The sequence below is a fragment of the Mya arenaria genome, chromosome 9, assembly GCF_026914265.1.
Source record: "Mya arenaria isolate MELC-2E11 chromosome 9, ASM2691426v1".
Taxonomy (NCBI): Eukaryota; Metazoa; Mollusca; class Bivalvia; order Myida; family Myidae; genus Mya; species Mya arenaria.
The window spans coordinates 47992303-48016170 of record NC_069130.1 but is presented as its reverse complement, the minus strand read 5'-3'; the positions used below and the strand labels follow the sequence as shown (position 1 = coordinate 48016170).

The 23868-nt window shown below is 38.5% G+C and overlaps 1 protein-coding gene across 3 annotated transcripts in view; it reads left to right on the top strand.

The window, feature by feature from the left end:
• Positions 1 to 516: 516 nt before the first annotated feature.
• Positions 517 to 23868, top strand: part of LOC128203554 (uncharacterized) — a 40000-nt gene continuing 16648 nt past the window's right edge. The window contains exon 1 of one of the 3 annotated variants that reach the window (XM_052905014.1): positions 517 to 532. The gene's annotated coding sequence lies outside the window, so the exon portion shown is untranslated. Of the gene's footprint in view, positions 533 to 2264; positions 2320 to 23424; positions 23532 to 23868 lie in introns of those variants that run through there. The other 2 variants (XM_052905012.1, XM_052905013.1) reach the window with 2 other exon arrangements.

The window sequence follows — 23868 nt, the reverse complement described above, 5'->3', positions numbered from 1 at the left end:
ACTGTCGTCGGACGAGTGTTGACTATAAAATGTATTTTCTTTCTTAAACCCGTTATTTTCCAGAATTTTGTTTTTACTTTATTTAATTCATATATGTTTCTATGTCATGGAAAAATTATTTTTAACCTGTTTCAATTCATGCACTAAAAGCAAACACGTATAATTTGTATGTCGCCAATGTCAGCTTATTCAATAGGCAGTTTAGTTATAAGTTCAAACACAAACTTATCTATAAATACATTTATACAACTGGTTATCTACTTATGATTTGCGAATTTCACTAAGTAAGTGGTCACACGAATCTTATTACGTTAACCAGTTTTTATGTTACTTCTTAAGTGGAATTCGCAAACCATGACTAGTTAACCTGTTAGCGCCTGAATCTGGAATGTATTTATAGCTAAGTGGTGACACGAATCTTATTACGTTAACCAGCTAGTATGTTACTTATTAAGTGGAATTCGCAAACAATAACTAGTTAACCTGTTAGTGTTGTACAGCTTAAAATGCCGCCGTAGGTTCGTCTTATAAGGTTCGTTTTTGAAATTTCATTTTGTCAATTATGTATTTAATTGGATCTTCAGGCGAAAATGTGAGGTCTTCGCTTAGCAGAATTTAAAGTCGTGAACAGTCTGTCTGTATGTGTACTGCCCGCTTTGCCATAGATCCATTTGCGTTTTTTGACAGAAAATTAAGTTTAAACTTTTTGCTACTGAGCTTGTTTCTGTAGTATTCACGTAAGTAATGGTATTGGTGGCTAAATTGTACATGATGGTCTCAAATCGAGTGGAAGTTAATCATTAATAGTCATCTGGGCGAAGTTAAGTTTTATCACTTATAAGTAATTGATGTAATAATATAACAATAACTGTCAAGTGACATTTCAAGTGGATTTCAAAGTTCATAGAAACTGAGTGTAAATATATCTCATGGGATCATGTTTTATGCTTTAAACTTCCCTTAATATTTTTATATTTTTTTGATGCATCTTTTATAGCATACGGAGTATTTGGTGTTCAGATAATAACATAGAAGATATTTACATTCAATAATTTCGCATGACTTTTAATCATTTTGAATTGTTTGGTTCAAAATTTAAGGCTAAGTACAAATTTTCGCTTCACTGAAATGTTTAAGTAGAATAATCCGCCCAAAAGGTTGCATAATAAAAACAGAAGTACGAAATTCCGAGTCACATATATGTTTAAGTATTAAAATGCGCCCGTTATTTGTTCACACCTGGAAATTTTAAATAATGTTAAGCCCTGAATCTTCCACAAAGATGTATAGTTTTTGGGCAGAATAATAATTCCGTCCATACATCAGGCAGAATTTACTGATTCCGTGCCAACTCCGCCTCAATTCAGCCCTCTCAATCCGCCCCTTTATTTCGTACGGGTGGGTCCATACATGCTAATCTATCATAAAACTCTCGTACTTGTGGTCAACTACTTCTGGAACTGTTTCATAAGCCTTTCATCACGAGTTAATTGCACACATGATTTCATGTTGTGGCCTTATCAGAATGTCTGTCCATTCAATAATGGTATTATTGTCGCCTTGAGTTATTCTTTATGGCCGGAGGTTTTCTATAATTGCACGAAGTATGCGGGATACGTTTTGTTCTGAATGCCAATAAAGGGTATTCATGATGATGGAAACAAATGGTTGAGTTTTGTATGTTGGTCGACTGTAAAAACTGACTAGCATCAGGAATTTTTAATGTATATAGCATTGGTGATTAATTCCTTTAATCATTATACCGAACAATTTATAACGTTTATATCGCAAACCGAGACGTTGGCGTTTTGATCAATATAAAGAGGTTGTCGATGTGATTAATACGTTACGGGGTTAATTGGTGATATGGAATTTACGGGGCGCCGGCCACCATATCCGGGTTTGAGCTCTACAAACCTCGTAGCTTTAAGTGTTAACCAATGTCCATTAAATTGACCAAACATCACGAACAAGCATAATTTTCTTCATTTGGCCTAGCGACAATGCCGGTTGATGAGACTGCTGAATCATCCCAATTAATCAGAAAAGTAGTCCCATGTAAACAATTTGTTCTCAATACTAGATTTCATGAACATGTTAAATATAAAGTCAATAAAGATATTTGGTGCCAGTGTAAATCAGCAAAGTATGTTGTTTTTCTATTTGTATTTATTTCCTTTATATACTTTTAAATATCACTGTTATTTGTTACGCGGAGAATTATAAGTATCCTGTATTCATGCGTTAAGTGAAGTAACGGATATCTGAATCATTACATGAAACTCTCGATAAGGACGAACAGGAGGTCATTAGAAAGCTGTAAGTATTTATGAGTCTATTACTATTTAAACAAAAAATGTGTTTTTCATTTCGTGTTTTATTTCGTGTTATTCTTAGTGATATTTTCTGATAACTATTCTACGACAATGACAAGACAAATGTACAATGTAGAAGCTAAGCATCAAAGACGCGGCTAAATTGGTTTTATTGAATTTATTGAATTCGCATTGTTATTTTTCATTTCCGGAAATATCCGAACTATGACGGAATCATCCTATTATTGATTAGTTCGTAGAATATTTTTCACATATTTGTCAGTCGTAGTAACTCCATCCCACGGAAACGATTATTTTTATCACGACTAATACCTTGCGTTATCACTAAAAACAATCAGTGTTGTCAGGTCAACTCCGCCTAGTTATTATTTCGGGATAGATTTTCATCATGTATACTTCTTTTAGTGAATTAAGCATTGACTTTTCTTTTGATATCAGTATAATTTAAATTTAGTCTACTTATTTCGTGTTTGGCACTTATATTTCTTGTTGTATATTTTACATCATGTGGCTTAAAGCTTTGAACTTTTTTATTTTACCAATGAATTTAAATGAAATCAGTCAATTAATTTCGTAATTAATAACTTTATTTTTTAGCAAATACAAAATCTATTAGCCACAATATGCCCGTATATTCCACTATACTTATTTACAGCACAACGAGTTTATTAATCGTTGTCATAGGCAGTGAATATTTCTAACTATGCGAACTCATACGACCGGCGACAAGCCAAAATAAAAACACAGTCAATAACTTTTTAAATTCTCTTTTTAAACGTTATATTATTCATATATTTATATGTCGTTTTAGTTGACGGTGAATGAGAATTGTTATTTTCATTGGGAAATCATTGTTCTTATATTGCCAAAATGTTTTCCATAGACACTTCCTCATTGAAAATTGCAAACATGACTCATTCAGTCAGCGTCTTACAAACTCTAGTTAATATATGATAGAGAATAGATTAATGTATGCATCGATACTTATGGTATGTTTTCTATCAGTGTAAATATAATTATGTTGTATAAAATGGTGCACGGGTCTGTTTTATTCAAGATCTTAGTCGTGAAGTGGAATTATTGTGTCATTTTTTTATTATTTTGCAAAATTTAAGTGCGCAATGAATTTCAATCGTGATTTAAGATGAAAACACAGCAGAAAGGAATATATAATTTAATGCCATCTATGACGTGGCTATGAATTGAAGATTTTCGAAGTGACGACTACAATCAATTATCGAAATAAGCTCCTGTGTTTTGCGGTTTAAGAAAAGAATGTTTTCAAAGATTTTACTATATAGGCATTTAGAAAAACTTCAGACCCGTGGGGTGGGACCACTTTTGACCCCAGTGACATTACAATACCGAAAAGTGTTGCTTTGTAAGTATTTGTCATTACATGGCGAGTGTGTTGTATTTGCAAGTATCGATACCAAAAGGTCTAGAGAGTCATTGTCTGTCTCTTATCCGTTTGCTAGTGGATCTTAATAAGAAGTGAAAAAAAACATAATGTAAACCACTAATCTACTTGAAGTTCTTCCAGGACTAGATGTCCACATTTGTATTGTGAATGTTGTGTTTTATAGTATGAAAAATATTCGCATGTGGCCGGTATGTACGGTGGCATAGAGGTGTGGGTTCCTTTATCTCGTGACCACGTGTACTTATCTCATTCCCACGACTAAATTATATCTTTCCGTGGTTACGACATAAATAAGCATTTGTCTCAAGATTTTAAGGATCTTCCATGACCGAGAGTGTAAGACCAACCTGAGCGTAGGGTGTTTTGCGGAAACGAGGTTTACTGAGTTTCCGCAGAACACCCTGCGCTAGAGTTGGGATGAAACAATCTTACAGGAGCCGTTATTAAAGATGCTTTTTCTCCCGCCTCAGTTAAACGAAATAACGTAAAAATGAATGTTTTCTGCTAGAACTTGGTTGTGCGTAGTGAGAATAATGTGCGTATAGATATGTCATAATTCGTGGTTGTCATGGACATGCGTGCAGTGATTCAGATTATGTAAATAGCTAAACCGTTCTTTAAATAGATATGAGAAGAGTGTGCAGCATTATGTCTTGAATGGAGCGTAAAAAATTATTAATGGTGCCATTTGAAGCGATAAATAATTAATTTGGATTTTAAATATTGCCACAAGACAAGGTTTCCATTAGGCTACAGACGACGTACCTCAACAAGGGAGGTTATTGTGTGATTTAAAAAAAGGAGTTCCATATGGGTTCTTTTTTATTTTTGCCCTAGGGCAAGCTACGAATTACCAGCATTGCCATTTTTGTATTTACTTTATAATCTGAGGTGGGAAAAAATAATTTCCAGCATGGCCAAATATTTATATCTACTTATCTGAGGTGGGAGAAAACTAAGCCTTTGGAACGAGATAGTTTGTGGCCTAAGATAAAACGAATACGTACACCTAGTTGCTATCGCAAATATATGACTCTGACTTGTTACTGTTGTTATATATTGATTATTGTGTTGTATTTATATATGTACGGTTTGAACTAACATCAATATTTCGAACTTACGGTTTCTGAAAATTTAAGCCAGTCGAAAATTCTGCAGACGACTCGAATTCGAGAAATTCCGACAAGCGATATATGGTGATATGATAAGGTTTCATGTAGGCTCCGAGAACTACATGAACTTATGGCGCACAATAAAGAATGATGTTTAATTATTAATCTTAATGCATTATTATACTTAACTCATTTGACTTTACTGATAAAAAAACAACATATGATATATGTACAGAAAGAAATAGCCTTTATAAAAAATAATTAATATCTACGTGGCCACATAATTCAAGGTTAAAAAGCACTAAAACATGTAGTTCAGTCATTTTGAAGAGGGCACTAAAACATGTAGTTCAATTATTTTGAAGAGGGCAAATACGAGAAGGAAGAAGGAAGTATAAGCTGCATGAAGTTTCAAGATCAATCATATGACTACATTCTATTGTCTAGTTCACGTGACTATGGGAACTATATCATGACCTCACAACACGGGCTTAAGTACTGATTTCTACTCAGAAACAGATCTAGGCTCGAGTGTGATTCAGCAAGGTGTCAACTTACGTCACAGTCGAGCGAAATTAAATAAAGATACACCCTACCATGCAGATTTAGATGCAGTCTCGCAAATAGACATAAAAAGGGTGTTTTTTTCTTAATACAGTTTGAAAAAACACACACAAATTAACTGACATAACTGCAGTTGTTTTAAAGTTAGGACATCAAGATGGTTTGCACAATATATACATTATACAATGGCAAACCGGGAATTTATATCTCTTCCGCACTCATTCATTCTGAAAGTGGCTTTATCCGGCTTGTTTAAGGATGATAAGTTAAATACACAAACAACAGTCTTATTCAGCAGTTTATCTCAGTTGGCATGTATACATTAATTCGGCATTTTGCCAGGAATGTCATGGGCCGGTCGTTGCAGCATTTTTAAGTTGGCCATTTGTTTGTAAAATTACTGGTTTCCCCTTTGTTTTCATTTATATATCCTACTCAACATTTTTAATACAACACCCAAACACACACGCGCCCGCACACACACGCGCGATTACGTTTTTACACACACGCGTGCGCGATTACGTATTGAGTAAAATCAGTCTTGACCCTGAAAATAATAATAAAAAACAACAACATTTCATGGGCTGCTTATCACGTCATGGGACACACTACATAGTGGTTATTATGATAGGACGTTTTTCTGGTGACCTGTTTCACGTCGAGTTCGGTGTGTAAAAACGTACCTGCGGTCTGACGGATACATGTTTACACACGGAAAGAGACGTGATGCCGGTCACCAGAAAAGCTTTTTAATGTCTTGTATGCAAGGAAGAGAGGGGGTTACACAAAATGTCTGGAATGCATGGAAGATAGGGGGTTACACGTAGTGTTTGGTATGCAAGGCAGGGAGTGGGTTACACGTAGTGTTTGGTATGCAAGGCAGGGAGTGTGTTACACGAAATGCCTGGTATGCATGGAAGATAGGGGGTTACACGTAGTGTTTGGTATGCAAGGCAGGGAGTGGGTTACACGTAGTGTTTGGTATGCAAGGCAGGGAGGGGGTTACACGTAGTGTTTGGTATGCAAGGCAGGGAGGGGGTTATACGAAATGCCTGGTATGCAAGGAAGGGAGGGGGTTACACAAAATGTCTGGAATGCGGGAGGGGGATACACAAAATGTCTGGTATGCAAAGAAGGGAGGGGGTTACACAAAATGTCTGGAATGCAAGGAAGGGAGGGGGGTACACAAAATGTCTGGTATGCAAAGAAGGGAGGGGTTACACGAAATGTCTGGTATGCAAGGAAGGGAGGGGGTTACACAAAATGTCTGGTATGCAAGGAAGGGAGGGGGGTACACAAAATGTCTGGAATGCAAGGAAGGGAGGGGGGTACACAAAATGTCTGGTATGCAAGGAAGGGAGGGGGTTACACGAAATGTCTGGTATGCGATGGAGGGCGTGGGTTACACGTCGTGTCTGGTATGCAAGGAAGGGAGGGGGTTACACGAACTGTCTGGTATGCAAGGAAGGGTCGGGGTTACACGAAATGTCTGGTATGCAAGTAGGGAGGGTGTTACATAAAATGTCTGTGTCTGGAATGCAAGGAAGGGAGGGGGTTACACAAAATGTCTGATATGCAAAGAAGGGAGGGGGTTACACAAAATGTCTGGTATGCAAAGAAGGGAGGGGGGTACACAAAATGTCTGGAATGCAAGGAAGGGAAGGGGGTACACGTAGTGTTTGGTATGCAAGGAAGGGAGGGGGTTACACGAAATGTCTGGTATGCAAGGAAGGGACGGAATTACACGAAATGTTTGGTATGCACGGCAGGGAGGGGGTACACATATGGTTTGTTATGCACGGCAGGGAGCGGGTTACACAAAGTGTTTGGTATGCACGGCAGGGAGAGTTTACACGTAGTGTTTGGTATATACGGCAGGGAGGGGGTTACACGTAGTGTTTGGTATGCACGGCATGAAGGGGTTTACACATAGTGTTTGGTTTGCACGGCAGAGAGTGGGTTAACATATAGTTTGGTATGAACGGCCGGGAGGGGGTTACACAAAGTGTTTGGTATGCACGGCAGGGAGGGGGTTACACAAAGTGTTTGGTATGCACGGCAGGGATGGGGTACACAAAGTGTTTGGTATGCACGACAGGGAGGGTGGTACACATAGAGTTTGGTATGCAAGGCAGGGAGGGGGTTACACAAAGTGTTTGGTATGCACGGCAAGGATGGGGTACACAAAGTGTTTGGTATGCACGGCAGGGAGGGGGGTACACATAGACTTTGGTATGCACGGCAGGGAGGGGGTTACACAAAGTGTTTGGTATGCACGGCAGGGAGGGTGTTACACAAAGTGTTTGGTATGCACGGCAGGGAGGGGTACTCATATAGTTTGGTATGCACGACAGGGAGGGGGTTACACAAAGTGTTTGGTATGCACGGCAGGGAGGGGGGTAAACGAAGTGTTTGGAATGCAAGGCACGGAAGTTGGTAGACATATAGTTTGGTATGCATGGCAGGGAGGGGGTACACGAAGTGTTTGGTATGCACGGCAGGGAGGGGGTTACACATTAAGTTTGGTATGCAAGGCAGGGAGGGGGTTACACGAAGTGTTTGGTATGCACAACAGGGAGGGGGTACACGAAGTGTTTGGTATGCACGGCAGGGAGGGGGTACACATAAAGTTTGGTATGCACGGCAGGGAGGGGGTTACACATAGAGTTTGGTATGCACGGCAGGGAGGGGGTTACACATAGAGTTTGGTATGCACGGCAGGGAGGGGGTTCCACGTTGTTTCGGTATGGAATGCGGGGAGGGGGTTACACGAAATGTTCGGTATACGAGGTGAGGGGTGGGTTACACGAAGTGTTTGGTATACAAGGTGAGGGGTGGGTTACACGAGGTGTTCGGTATACGAGGTGAGGGGTGGGTTACACGAAGTGTTTAGTATACAAGGTGAGGGGAGGTTACACGAGGTGTTTGGTATACAAGGTGAGGGGTGGGTTAAACGAAGTGTTTGGTATACGAGGTGAGGGGTGGGTTACACGAAGTGTTTGGTATACGAGGTGAGGGGTGGGTTACACGAAATGTTCGGTATACGAGGTGAGGGGTGGGTTACACGAAGTGTTTGGTATACAAGGTGAGGGGTGGGTTACACGAAGTGTTTGGTATACGAGGTGAGGGGTGGGTTAAACGAAGTGTTTGGTATACGAGGTGAGGGGTGGGTTACACGAAGTGTTTGGTATACGAGGTGAGGGGTGGGTTACACGAGGTGTTCGGTGAGGGGTGGGTTACACGAGGTGTTTGGTATGCAAGGTGAGGGGTGGGTTACACGAAGTGTTTGGTATACGAGGTGAGGGGAGGGTTACACGAAATGTTCGGTATACGAGGTGATGGGTGGGTTACACGAAGTGTTTGGTATACAAGGTGAGGGGTGGGCTACACGAAGTGTTTGGTATACGAGGTGAGGGGTTGGTTAAACGAAGTGTTTGGTATACAAGGTGAGGGGAGGGTTACACGAGGTGTTTGGTATACGAGGTGAGGGGTGGGTTATACGAAGTGTTCGGTATACGAGGTGAGGTGTGGGTTACACGAAATGTTCGGTATACGAGGTGAGGGGTGGGTTACACGAAGTGTTTGGTATACAAGGTGAGGGGTGGGTTACACGAAGTGTTTGGTATACGAGGTGAGGGGTGGGTTAAACGAAGTGTTTGGTATACAAGGTGAGGGGTGGGTTACACGAAGTGTGTGGTATACAAGGTGAGGGGTGGGTTACACGAAGTGTGTGGTATGCAAGGTGAGGGGAGGGTTACACGAGGTGTTTGGTATGCGAGGTGACGGGTGGGTTACACGAAGTGTGTGGTATACAAGGTGAGGTGTGGGTTAAACGAAGTGTTTGGTATGCAAGGTGAGGGGTGGGTTACACGAAGTGTTTGGTATGCAAGGTGAGGGGTGATAGGATTTGCAATGGATTGCCTTGTGTTTCTCGCTACATTGGCCGATCTATATTATTTCTGACAACAGGTTGTTTCCGCACTAGTTCGAGAAATTAATTTTGCAAATTTCTGTAAAATTAAACTTGATTTTGCCGATGCATGTTTGCGGACTTATGGGAAAGCGGCCTGAATATGTATAGTGCTGATATAATAGTTGAATACGTATATTATTGTATTCAAATGCACATGCAATTGTACATATCAAAATTGTGATTGATCTAAGAAATTGTCGACATCAAACAATATATATTTGTCATTGCTTCTCAGAGTTCCCCAGATTAAAGGTGCTTCGGAATTCATAATATATTTCTGTCTCGTATTTCAATGGTCATTGCCGCCTGAAATGACTTCCTTTATGTTACATGATAACTTTATCATCTAAGGGCTATCTGCCCTAGTGAGTTAAATACCTAGGCACAGCCACATGCTTATCAGTTCTAGTTAAGATATCGTACAATACATGTCGCAATAAATAGTTAGAGCACATTAAGTATCGTTCTTATATTTATATGAATTCCTCCATAAAATAACACTTTAAGGTCCAAAAAGTTCTGGAAAAATAATCTGGCATCATTTCAAAGTGATATACGATGCTCAAAATCGATCTTGTAAGCAAACAAATACATTTTTTCAGTCATTTCTGGCATATATTAGTTGGAATATTTGTGTAAAATAATATATAATACAGGCTAAACACAACGAGAAGAAGGCTTTAAATATAAAAGCAAATTCGGAATTGATCTGGCTGACCGATAGTTACTGGTCAAGGTCACACTACGTCTTATGGGATCTGGTCATTTTCCCCATCATTTTGTCAACTGCATGCTCGCATTGTTGCTACAGTTAAATTGATTTTATCATAAAAACTGAGATTGAGTTTCAAAGAGACAATGCATAAAAACATTTCAACAATACACTAAATGATGGCATTGTGCATGATGAGATTCTAGCACATACCGATATTGCATGGAGCCTTGGGCCATATATACACATTTCACACGAGTACATTGCGTAAAATTCTCTAAATATATTTCGGAGTAAACATATCACATGTAGTATGAAACAGCATTATAACTTAATACAAGATCAGGGGCGTAGCCAGCGTTACGCACTTACGCATGTGCGTAACATCAATTTCAAATAAAAATATGGCCATAAATGGTATGACCACTGTTATTAGTCAACTGACCATACACCTTCATTCTGGTGACTATGACTGAGGTTAACAATATGGACCACTGTTGTTAGTCAACTGACCATACACCTTCATTCTGGTGACTATCACTACGGTGTCTGTTCTGGAGCACTGTTGTTAGTCAACTGACCATACACCTTCATTCTGGTGACTATCACTACGGTGTCTGTTCTGGAGCACTGTTGTTAGCCAACTGACCATACACCTTCATTCTGGTGACTATGACTGAGGTTAACATTGTGGGTCACTGTTGTTAGCCAACTGACCATACACCTTCATTCTGGTGACTATGACTGAGGTTAACATTATGGGTCACTGTTGTTAGTCAACTGACCATACACCTTTATTCTGGTGACTATGACTGAGGTTAACATTATGGGTCACTGTTGTTAGCCAACTGACCATACACCTTCATTCTGGTGACTATGACTGAGGTTAACATTATGGGTCACTGTTGTTAGTCAACTGACCATACACCTTTATTCTGGTGACTATGACTGAGGTTAACATTATGGGTCACTGTTGTTAGCCAACTGACCATACACCTTCATTCTGGTGACTATGACTGAGGTTAACATTATGGGTCACTGTTGTTAGCCAACTGACCATACACCTTCATTCTGGTGACTATGACTGAGGTTAACATTATGGGTCACTGTTGTTAGTCAACTGACCATACACCTTTATTCTGGTGACTATGACTGAGGTTAACATTATGGGTCACTGTTGTTAGTCAACTGACCATACACCTTCATTCTGGTGACTATCACTACGGTGTATGTTCTGGAGCACTGTTGTTAGTCAACTGACCATACACCTTCATTCTGGTGACTATGACTGAGGTTAACATTATGGACCACTGTTGTTAGTCAACTGACCATACACCTTCATTCTGGTGACTATGACTGAGGTTAACATTATGGATCACTGTTGTTAGTCAACTGACCATACACCTTCATTCTGGTGACAATGACTGATGTTAACATTATGGATCACTGGTGTTAGCAAACTGACCATACACCTTCATTCTGGTGACTATGACTGATGTTAACATTATTAACCACTGTTATTAGTCAACTGACCATACACCTTTATTCTGGTGACTATTACTGAGGTTAACATTATGGGTCACTGTAGTTAGCCAACTGACCATACACCTTCATTCTGGTGACTATGACTGAGGTTAACATTATGGACCACTGTAGTTAGCCAACTGACCATACACCTTCATTCTGGTGACTATGACTGAGGTTAACATTATTAACCACTGTTGTTAGTCAACTGACCATACACCTTTATTCTGGTGACTATTACTGAGGTTAACATTATGGGTCACTGTAGTTAGCCAACTGACCATAAACATTCATTCTGGTGACTATGACTGAGGTTAACATTATGGGTCACTGTATTTAGTCAACTGACCATACACCTTTATTCTGGTGACTATGACTGAGGTTAACATTATGGGTCACTTGTGTTAGCAAACTGACCATACACCTTCATTCTGGTGACTATGACTGAGGTTAACATTATGGGTCACTAGTGTTAGTCAACTGACCATACACCTTTATTCTGGTGACTATGACTGAGGTTAACATTATGGGTCACTGGTGTTAGCAAACTGACCATACACCTTCATTCTGGTGACTATGACTGAGGTTAACATTATGGGTCACTGTTGTTAGCCAACTGACCATACACCTTTATTCTGGTGACTATGACTGAGGTTAACATTATGGGTCACTGTAGTTAGCCAACTGACCATATACCTTTATTCTGGTGACTATGACTGAGGTTAACATTATGGGTCACTGTTGTTAGCCAACTGACCATACACCTTCATTCTGGTGACTATTACTGAGGTTAACATTATGGGCCACTGTAGTTAGCCAACTGACCATACACCTTTATTCTGGTGACTATGACTAAGGTTTACAATATGGACCACTGTAGTTAGCCAACTGACCATACACCTTTATTCTGGTGACTATGACTGAGGTTAACATTATGGGTCACTGTAATTAGCCAACTGACCATATACCTTTATTCTGGTGACTATGACTGATGTTAACATTATGGATCACTGTTGTTAGCCAACTGACCATACACCTTCATTCTGGTGACTATGACTGAGGTTAACATTATTAACCACTGTTGTTAGTCAACTGACCATACACCTTCATTCTGGTGACTATGACTGAGGTTAACATTATGGACCACTGTAGTTAGCCAACTGACCATACACCTTTATTCTGGTGACTATGACTGATGTTAACATTATGGATCACTGGTGTTAGCCAACTGACCATACACCTTCATTCTGGTGACTATGACTGATGTTAACATTATGGATCACTGGTGTTAGTCAACTGACCATACACCTTCATTCTGGTGATTATGACTGATGTTAACATTATGGACCACTGTTGTTAGTCAACTGACCTTACACCTTCATTCTGGTGACTATGACTGATGTTAACATTATGGATCACTATTGTTAACCAACTGACCATACACCTTCATTCTGGTGACTATGACTGATGTTAACATTATGGGTCACTGTTGTTAGTCAACTGACCATACACCTTCATTCTGGTGACTATGACTGATGTTAACATCATGGGTCACTGTTGTTAGTCAACTGACCATACACCTTTATTCTGGTGATTATGACTGATGTTAACATTATGGATCACTGGTGTTAGTCAACTGACCATACACCTTCATTCTGGTGATTATGACTGAGGTTAACATTATTAACCACTGTTGTTAGTCAACTGACCATACACCTTCATTCTGGTGACTATGACTGAGGTTAACATTATGGATCACTATTGTTAGCCAACTGACCATACACCTTCATTCTGGTGACTATGACTGATGTTAACATTATGGATCACTGTTGTTAGTCAACTGACCATACACCTTCATTCTGGTGACTATGACTGAGGTTAACATTATGGGTCACTGTTGTTAGTCAACTGACCATACACCTTCATTCTGGTGACTATGACTGAGGTTAACATTATGGATCACTGTTGTTAGTCAACTGACCATACACCTTCATTCTGGTGACAATGACTGATGTTAACATTATGGATCACTGGTGTTAGCAAACTGACCATACACCTTCATTCTGGTGACTATGACTGAGGTTAACATTATTAACCACTGTTGTTAGTCAACTGACCATACACCTTTATTCTGGTGACTATTACTGAGGTTAACATTATGGGTCACTGTAGTTAGCCAACTGACCATACACCTTCATTCTGGTGACTATGACTGAGGTTAACATTATGGACCACTGTAGTTAGCCAACTGACCATACACCTTCATTCTGGTGACTATGACTGAGGTTAACATTATGGGTCACTGTTGTTAGTCAACTGACCATACACCTTTATTCTGGTGACTATTACTGAGGTTAACATTATGGGTCACTGTAGTTAGCCAACTGACCATAAACATTCATTCTGGTGACTATGACTGAGGTTAACATTATGGGTCACTGTATTTAGTCAACTGACCATACACCTTTATTCTGGTGACTATGACTGAGGTTAACATTATGGGTCACTGGTGTTGGCAAACTGACCATACACCTTCATTCTGGTGACTATGACTGAGGTTAACATTATGGGTCACTGGTGTTAGTCAACTGACCATACACCTTTATTCTGGTGACTATGACTGAGGTAAACATTATGGGTCACTGGTGTTAGCAAACTGACCATACACCTTCATTCTGGTGACTATGACTGAGGTTAACATTATGGGCCACTGTTGTTAGCCAACTGACCATACACCTTTATTCTGGTGACTATGACTGAGGTTAACATTATGGGTCACTGTAGTTAGCCAACTGACCATATACCTTTATTCTGGTGACTATGACTGATGTTAACATTATGGGTCACTGTAGTTAGCCAACTGACCATATACCTTTATTCTGGTAACTATGACTGAGGTTAACATTATGGGTCACTGTTGTTAGCCAACTGACCATACACCTTCATTCTGGTGACTATTACTGAGGTTAACATTATGGGCCACTGTAGTGAGCCAACTGACCATACACCTTTATTCTGGTGACTATGACTGAGGTTAACATTATGGGTCACTGTAGTTAGCCAACTGACCATACACCTTTATTCTGGTGACTATGACTGAGGTTAACATTATGGGTCACTGTAGTTAGCCAACTGACCATACACCTTTATTCTGGTGACTATGACTGAGGTTAACATTATGGGTCACTGTTGTTAGCCAACTGACCATACACCTTTATTCTGGTGACTATGACTGAGGTTAACAATATGGACCACTGTAGTTAGCCAACTGACCATACACCTTTATTCTGGTGACTATGACTGATGTTAACATTATGGGTCACTGTAATTAGCCAACTGACCATATACCTTTATTCTGGTGACTATGACTGATGTTAACATTATGGATCACTGTTGTTAGCCAACTGACCATACACCTTCATTCTGGTGACTATGACTGAGGTTAACATTATTAACCACTGTTGTTAGTCAACTGACCATACACCTTCATTCTGGTGACTATGACTGAGGTTAACATTATGGACCATTGTTGTTAGCCAACTGACCATACACCTTTATTCTGGTGACTATGACTGATGTTAACATTATGGATCACTGGTGTTAGCCAACTGACCATACACCTTCATTCTGGTGACTATGACTGAAGTTAACATTATGGATCACTGGTGTTAGCCAACTGACCATACACCTTCATTCTGGTGACTATGACTGAGGTTACCATTATGGACCACTGTTGTTAGTCAACTGACCATACACCTTCATTCTGGTGACTATGACTGATGTTAACATTATGGATCACTATTGTTAACCAACTGACCATACACCTTCATTCTGGTGACTATGACTGATGTTAACATTATGGGTCACTGTTGTTAGTCAACTGACCATACACCTTCATTCTGGTGACTATGACTGATGTTAACATTATGGGTCACTGTTGTTAGTCAACTGACCATACACCTTTATTCTGGTGATTATGACTGATGTTAACATTATGGATCACTGGTGTTAGTCAACTGACCATACACCTTCATTCTGGTGATTATGACTGAGGTTAACATTATTAACCACTGTTGTTAGTCAACTGAACATACACCTTCATTCTGGTGACTATGACTGAGGTTAACATTATGGATCACTATTGTTAGCCAACTGACCATACACCTTCATTCTGGTGACTATGACTGATGTTAACATTATGGATCACTGTTGTTAGTCAACTGACCATACACCTTCATTCTGGTGACTATGACTGAGGTTAACATTATGGGTCACTGTTGTTAGTCAACTGACCATACACCTTTATTCTGGTGACTATGACTGAGGTTAGCATTATGGATCACTGGTGTTAGTCAACTGACCATACACCTTCATTCTGGTGACTATGACTGAGGTTAACATTATGGATCACTGGTGTTAGTCAACTGATCATACACCTTTATTCTGGTGACTATGACTGAGGTTAACATTATGGACCACTGTTGTTAGTCAACTGACCATACACCTTCATTCTGGTGACTATGACTGATGTTAACATTATGGATCACTGTTGTTAGTCAACTGACCATACACCTTCATTCTGGTGACTATGACTGATGTTAACATTATGGGTCACTGTTGTTAGTCAACTGACCATACACCTTCATTCTGGTGACTATGACTGATGTTAACATTATGGGTCACTGTTGTTAGCCAACTGACCATACACCTTCATTCTGGTGACTATGACTGAGGTTAACATTATGGGTCACTGTTGTTAATCAACATATTGTTCTTTTGTACTTTTGACTCTGACTGTTAGACACTTGGCATTTTCGCCTTGTAACCGTATGATATATAGATAACAGTTCTATATCATTATGATTTCTTTACTATGTATTCCAAGGAATATAATGTAGAACTACATGTTATAGGTACGTTGAATGTTTTTATTTACTTCTTGCAAAAATATAAATGTTAATGAAACTGAAAGTTAAAGCGAAAACATTCGATTTTGATAATAACGCATTGGTTTGGATGCGGAATTCCTTTCTGTCTCGAACATTCTTTATAAACAATAATACATGCATCTTCACCAGTGGATGAACATAAATTGTCCTGGTTTTGACTCTTAGAATTTTATAACCACCTCTAAATAACCAAATAAGGCATTACCTCGATCATTTTTTTTAAAGTTTCGTTTTTTCTAGAATGGAATTAGAACTTATACCAATACAGTAGATCTTGAATCTAGAAAAAATGGCACATATCTCTTTTAAATCGCCTTTTGACGCTTTAGAATAAGGTGCATTGACACATGGATTTTTGAACGTTCTAAAACCTACGATCCCGGTACTTGTGTTGTATGTGATGGGTTGGTAGTGTGATTTTACGATCTCAACGCTAGCAGGGTATTTAGAAAATACAACAATATCTTAATATTAGTTATAAATACAGAACTTGAACTATTCATAATATTCCGAGTTGAGTTCATTATTATACAGCGTATTGGCTCAGCCTCCACGCTTTGGCTCAAGCTCACTGGCTTTGGCTCCAGCTCAACCCAGAAAAAGAGTAACATGCTTATTTCGGTAAACAGGCGGTCATTATTATTACCGACAAAATAAAAGTACTCGATAATACTGGTTTTATCTCATATGTAAGCTTCTTGAGTGAAATTCAGCTGAAAATGTTTCTACTTTCGTTTGTAAACATACATGTGTTTGATGGGAGAATCGGACTTATAACTCTATAAACAATACGTTGACAAAATATCCGAAAAACGTGTGAAGATTAAACATATTTATATGACACTGCATTCCCCGATTTCTCAAAAAAAAAACCATAAGTGTGATATTTGATCAAATAACGAGTCATAATTATGTTTTATGATGTTGTCCGTTCTTTTGCTCTAGGTAGGAAGTGTAATTAGCTCTTTTTTATATACAGCTCCTTAAAGAGCTGGAGCCACTGTTTCGCATCCGTGTTTATACCCAACCCGATTGGATGCCTGTTTACTAATATAGCTCTCTAGCTCTCGCCCAACAACCACGACACACAACCCACGAACCATGAAATTTTTAACCCCGGCGTACAAATCATCTCGCATACTCTATTGTATATACTAAAAGTCCTAATTTAAGCCTTCTTAAAAGACCTCCCCCCCCCCCCCCACAAACTGTACACAGTACACAACCTCTGTTTATTGGTCTTTAAATCAACTTGCATTGATCCCTCTTATTTGATATCTGATCGATGTATCCTGCTGTGCCGTTTTGGAAGTTTTATTATCGTCAGAGCTGTCGTAAGACAGCGCGCTCGACTTCGCCGCTTTGACTTAAAAGTGAATACAATAACAATACATAATATTACCACGTTTGGTCTATTTATGTCAAACCTAACTAAAATTATTCAATACATAAGGTGACTTTGATGCTGCCCTCCCATCACCCGAAAAATGACGCAAGTCATTCAAATAACTTGATTTTCCATTATGAAAATGTGGTAAAGAATATACAAATATGCCTTTCAAAATGAATTAAAATAAAATTGAAAAAAATAATAATAATAAAAATTCAAGAGCCATATAATATAGCCCTCCTTGTTTTCCCTTGGTAAAAAAACTTGTTAAGAATGTAAAAAAGTGCCTGTCAATAGAAATTAAAAAAAATAGTATTTAAGGGACATAATTTGTATTTAGGGTTAAAATGGAGTTATGTTTCTTATTGTAAGATGGTCATATATAATTTTGAATTTTATTAAGTGCATTGAATGAAAAGCATAGTAAGTTTTTTTTATTAAAATCCCAACTTGTCCTTAACTTTTACTTGCCTAAAACTTTAACCTAAGTCAATCAGGGGCCATAACTTGTATAAAGGATATGGAGTTATGTAACCTCATTGGGTGATGGTCCTGAACAATTGTGTGAAGTATTAGGTCAATTGAATGAAGGGTATAGAAGTTATTAATGAATATCCTATCCTGCCCTAAAACTTTAACCTAAGTTCCATGGTCAATCAGGGGCCATAATTTGTATAAAATATCATATGGAGTTATCTAACCTCATTATGTGATGGCTCTGAAAAACTGTGTGAAGTATTAAGTCAATTGAATGAATGGCATTGAAGTTTTAAGTGAAAATCCCAACTTGCCCTAAAACTTTAACCTGCCCTAAAACTTTAACCTAAGTCAATCAGGGGCCATAACTTGTATTTAGGATAATATGAGTTATGTAACCTCATTGTGTGATGGTCCTGAACAACTGTGTGAAGTATTAAGTCAATTGAACAAAGGGGATAGAAGTTATTTATAAATATCCCAACCTGCCCTAAAACTTTAACCTAAGTTTCATAGTCAATCAGGGACCATAATCTGTGTAAAGAATAATATGGAGTTATCGAACCTCATCATGTGATGGTGCTAAACTAGTATTAACTCAATTTAATGAAAGGTATTGGACTTATAAGTGAAAATCCCAACTTGCCCTGGACGCTGACGCCGACGCTGGGGCGAGTAGTACAGCCCACCTATTTTTCGAATAGTCAAGCTAAAAATGGACACTAAATGGTCCTGTGTATTCGTTTATTCGCTCAGGGCCATTTAGGGTCCATTTCTTAGGCAATTAGATTAAGATCAATACACAGAGGTTGTTTCCTATACACAGTTGTTGTTGTTGTTTTTTTTTTTTTTTTTTTTTTTTTTTTGGGGGGGGGGGGGGTCACTTATAGAAGGATTACACAAGGCCTGACAATTTATGGTGTTTCCGGATCTTCAGTAATTCCACCAACCACCACACCCCACAAAGTTCAGCAAAATGCAAGCAATACTTTTTACAAAATAGTAAAGTTTTTTTAAAGGCAAAGAAAGTTGAAAAATAAGCAAATTATGCCTTAATTAAAACTCATTAGGGGAATCCTAAGCTGATTGAGATAATGCCGACATTAGGTGCATGATAAAATGTACCTGTTATGTAAAGAATTGTTTCATGCATGTCATGAACTCTGTTCATTTATTACTGTCAAGTACATTTTCTGTGTGCTAACGATTTGTTTAGTGGAAACAGTGTGCTTCAGGTATAAGAAAAACATCTAGAAATATTTGCGAACATTCTTTGATGTTACAATTAATATCTTCTCTTTAACCAGCACATTTAATTTAACACAATCCATTTCTTTGTTGTTACAATGGGCCTTCTTTACGCGGATGGAAAAGGGTATTAATCGCCGGCGGCCGCATCGCACTTTCGTATATCCTTACTGCAATTTACGAGGTCTATGGTCCAGTTGTTGCAATTAAAGTTGTCCGCTATCTTGAATCTTGCCGGAGAAGGCCGAGTTGTTACGGTTGACGCCCAAATGTTATCGCGCATGCGCTTTGTTCAATGTTCGTCACGTATTTGCTTTAATGGCGGCCGTAAATGTGAGTTTTGATTTTTTTAACACAATTCAACAACTTTTCAGATCAGCATCACATTATGTGTGTAATCAGAGACATTTAGGAAATGCAAAACCATATTAATTGAGTTTAATATTTGAAAATCATGTTTCATTTCACGTATAATCTCATGATCCTGTTACTAGTGTTAGACCTGTTTATTACGCTTCTAACTCATGTAACTGCTTTTGTTTTACGTGTATGTATACTGCTCAAACCTTGAAAGTCATTATCCCATTAAAACCTCCAAATAAACAATTACATATGAACATACATACTGGTTAAAGAGGGGGAAAATATTAGATAAGTTATTAAAGGGAAAAAGGCTTAGAATTAACAAAATACGTTCTGATTATATCGCATAGATTCTATTGTACTCATTCATCCATAACGGTTGCACAAATGTCATGAATAGATGAAATTAGACTTGTTTATCATACATGTAGTTATACATATATGAATTGTCATTCTCTATGACAAAAGTATTGCATTTTGGTTCTATTTATATTTTATTGTTTTTATAGTAGGAAACCAGCCTTTCTATTATTAATGCACCAGCAGCGTTCAACACTAACGGGAGTCCGGTAGTCCGAGACTCCTAAAATTCGGCTCGGACTACCGGATTTTCCGTCTAGGCAGTCCGTCGGACTCCTTCATTTCAAAATCCAATTGTACACAAATCGTATCCGAAAGCTCGTATATAATTATTTCTCTCGTCAAATCGTTATCATTTTGACGCTCTTTAAAGTAGTAAGTGACGTCATAGACCGGTATTCATGTATCTTTTAATGTTTGTAATATGGTAACTAAATCGATAAAACCCGTCAAACGGTGTTTACAAAAATATTCCTCGTTGATTTTAGATGTAAACAATATTTATGTCAACGGTAAAATGGATTTCGCCACCGGCAGCAAAAATTAAAAGAACTGAAAAAGAAAAAAAGATAAAGAGTTTGTAATTTATAGAGAAAGGAAATTCAGCAAGCATGGTTAAAACAATTGTCTTGGCTGATGTTTGAACTGACATCTGTATATGAGAACCTGACTGTAGGGAGCTTTGTCACTGTGCGCTCTAACGTGCGATTGAAAGCCATCAAAAAACTTTTAAGGGCCATGATAATATTATAAGCTAAGAAAATGCAAAAAAGGGAAAAATAATTAAGTTAGTCACCAGCTGGCTGCTTGTTAATTCAGCTGAACAAAGCTATCTTTGACAGGTAGTGCATTCTGTTTATGGATGCTGAACATTATTCAGAAATAAGGACAGTCATACACAGACTATGTCACCATGTCAAGCTTATATTGCAAAGTCTGTTAGTATTGGCACAACATATATGGCATGCCAGTGTCTCATTGCACTGATTGCAGATGAATGTTCCAATTAAACAAAATTCAGTATTTGATAATGCCCCGTTCAATTCCCTTATAGCTGATGGCTCCACAGCCACTTCACAAGAGGCCAAGGTTCTAAATGCTAGATCCTCAGTTCATGGCAATTTTTTCAAGTCATATTAGAATCTATTAGATAAATAGTTTCAGTCATGTTCATGTTATTTGAATAAAACAATTAAAATATAACTTTATTGTGCTCTCAGAATACAAATCTCTAGTTTGCCCTTCAGAAATGAAATACCAAAGGCTCTGTGAAATCATTGAATAAATAGTCATCATTGCTCCAGCCAGGGGGTAGGTCAGAAATGACACTTTTGATGTGAATTAAATTAGCCTTTATGGGACACTTGCAAGGGCCAGTACTCAACTTTTTATGTGATTTTACTTCTTTCAATACTTACAGTTTGTTACCTCAGCTGTTAACTTTAAGTTAGTGTCAAAAGTATGTACATTTATAACTCATTCCTGGACATTGACTGGCAAACAAAAGGGCACAGCAGGGTGTAGTAAAATGGCAGCTGGGTACTTGAAAAGGGCAGCGGGTGTCCCAATCTGTTATTTAGGGCTAGCTGGAGCATTGAGTCAATAAATTTGAATAAATGTTGTAATTATCCTGGACTCCTTAATTTTATGCCGGACTCCTTGATTTTGGAATTAAGGAGTCCAGTGGACTCCTCAAACACTGACCAGTCAATTGTAACCACGGCCCCCCCAGGTCCGGGGGTGTACCAGGGAAATGGGCCATGTTTTTGTCCTTTCAGGTGGCCCCGCAGTGCCAGGTGAATGCGGTGGTTTTGTCATCGCTTTAAATATAGCGGGGAATTGGCCTTTCCTAGGGTCCCTAATGTGCGGGGGCAGTTGGCGGAGAATTTACCATCTGTTCGTCCTTGCAGAGAGGGGAATTTAGCCGGGGTTGGCTGGACCGAAAGTCAAAGTCCTCGCTATTCCCCGGACCTGGGGGGGGGGGCGTGGTTACAATTGACTGGTGCATAAATGATAAGCTTTGTGAAAAATCATCTTGGTATCCCAGCGCATACTTATTTATAGGCTGTGAATCATAGTATTACTAAGTAACACATAATCATCAATTTGGTGTATGATTACAGGGCTTTTTGTATAGTACCCACAGGTCCGACTATCAGACCCATTCCCAAAGCAAAATATAAGGATTTTTTTTCCAATCTTCAGAAAAAAATACCAATAATTTTTTTTTTTTTTTTAAAGTCTTTTTATCTGTATTGGTTCATTTGCAACATCCTAATAATTCATGTCATGTAAAGTTTTTCTGATAATATATCTCGGAAATCATTGATTTTCATCACATTCAGAGATCAGTATGAAATATTATCTGTCATGATTTATTGCAATAGATATTTACAACCCAAGGATTGATATTTCAGCCATTTTGGGTCCTTTAAAAGGAAAATAAACTAATATTAAATCTTTTTCTAATTCTAGAGACTACACAGCTTTTTCTATTAACTGTAAAATTTCCCAATTTCGGCATTTTCACGAGGCAAAATGTCCAGGGTCTTTTTCCCAAAATGGCCAGAGAAAGCCCTGGATTATTCAGATATTAACGGTGACTCTGTGAGCTAAAAGGCTGTACTGTACCTTATTTTTACCACAATCGCATTAATTATTCTAACATGTCATGTAGATAAGTAAAGAGGGATTCTTTATTTCCTCCAATATGAAGAAACATGACACTTGATAATCAGAACATATACAAAGAAACATACAGTCTTAGAGAATAAAACTTTACGTAAATGTTATACAACAACACAGAAGGATAACTATAAATACAATGAATAATACTGTACTATAACAATGCATCTACACATGTACTGAAAAAAAAGTGAATGAATCATAGTTTTATAATTTCATTTACCTTTATATCTGCTGATACCTGATACTACTATATATTATAGGCTGTAGGCCTGCATGGGAGTCGAACCTCCTACCCATAGATTGACAGTCAAGTGCGCTACCACTAGACCACGGATCAGCATCAATTCAATCATTCTCGTTCACCAGAGTGATGATGCTATGGGTTCCATAGATTGGATTTATAACGAGAGGGGTGAGAGTGGTCTAGTGAAATAGGTGTCCGCCTCTCACCCAAGAGGTTGTGGGTTTGATCCCCATCAGGGTGAGAATGGTCTAGTGGTTTAGGTGCCCCGCCTCTCACCCAAGGGGTTCAATCCCCACCAGGGGTACTTTCTCATGGCCTCTCAAAATGGACACAGTACTGGTTTCTGCCCAGGAAACGGACCCGGGAGCGATTCTATAAGCTTAACTTTCGTCACAATCAAGCTAAAATAAATTTGTATATACTAATCAAACCTGCGATTGGAGGTCGAAATAATATTTTTGCCCAATGGGATGACAGTATTTTTAAAATCTGCAGTACATTCACT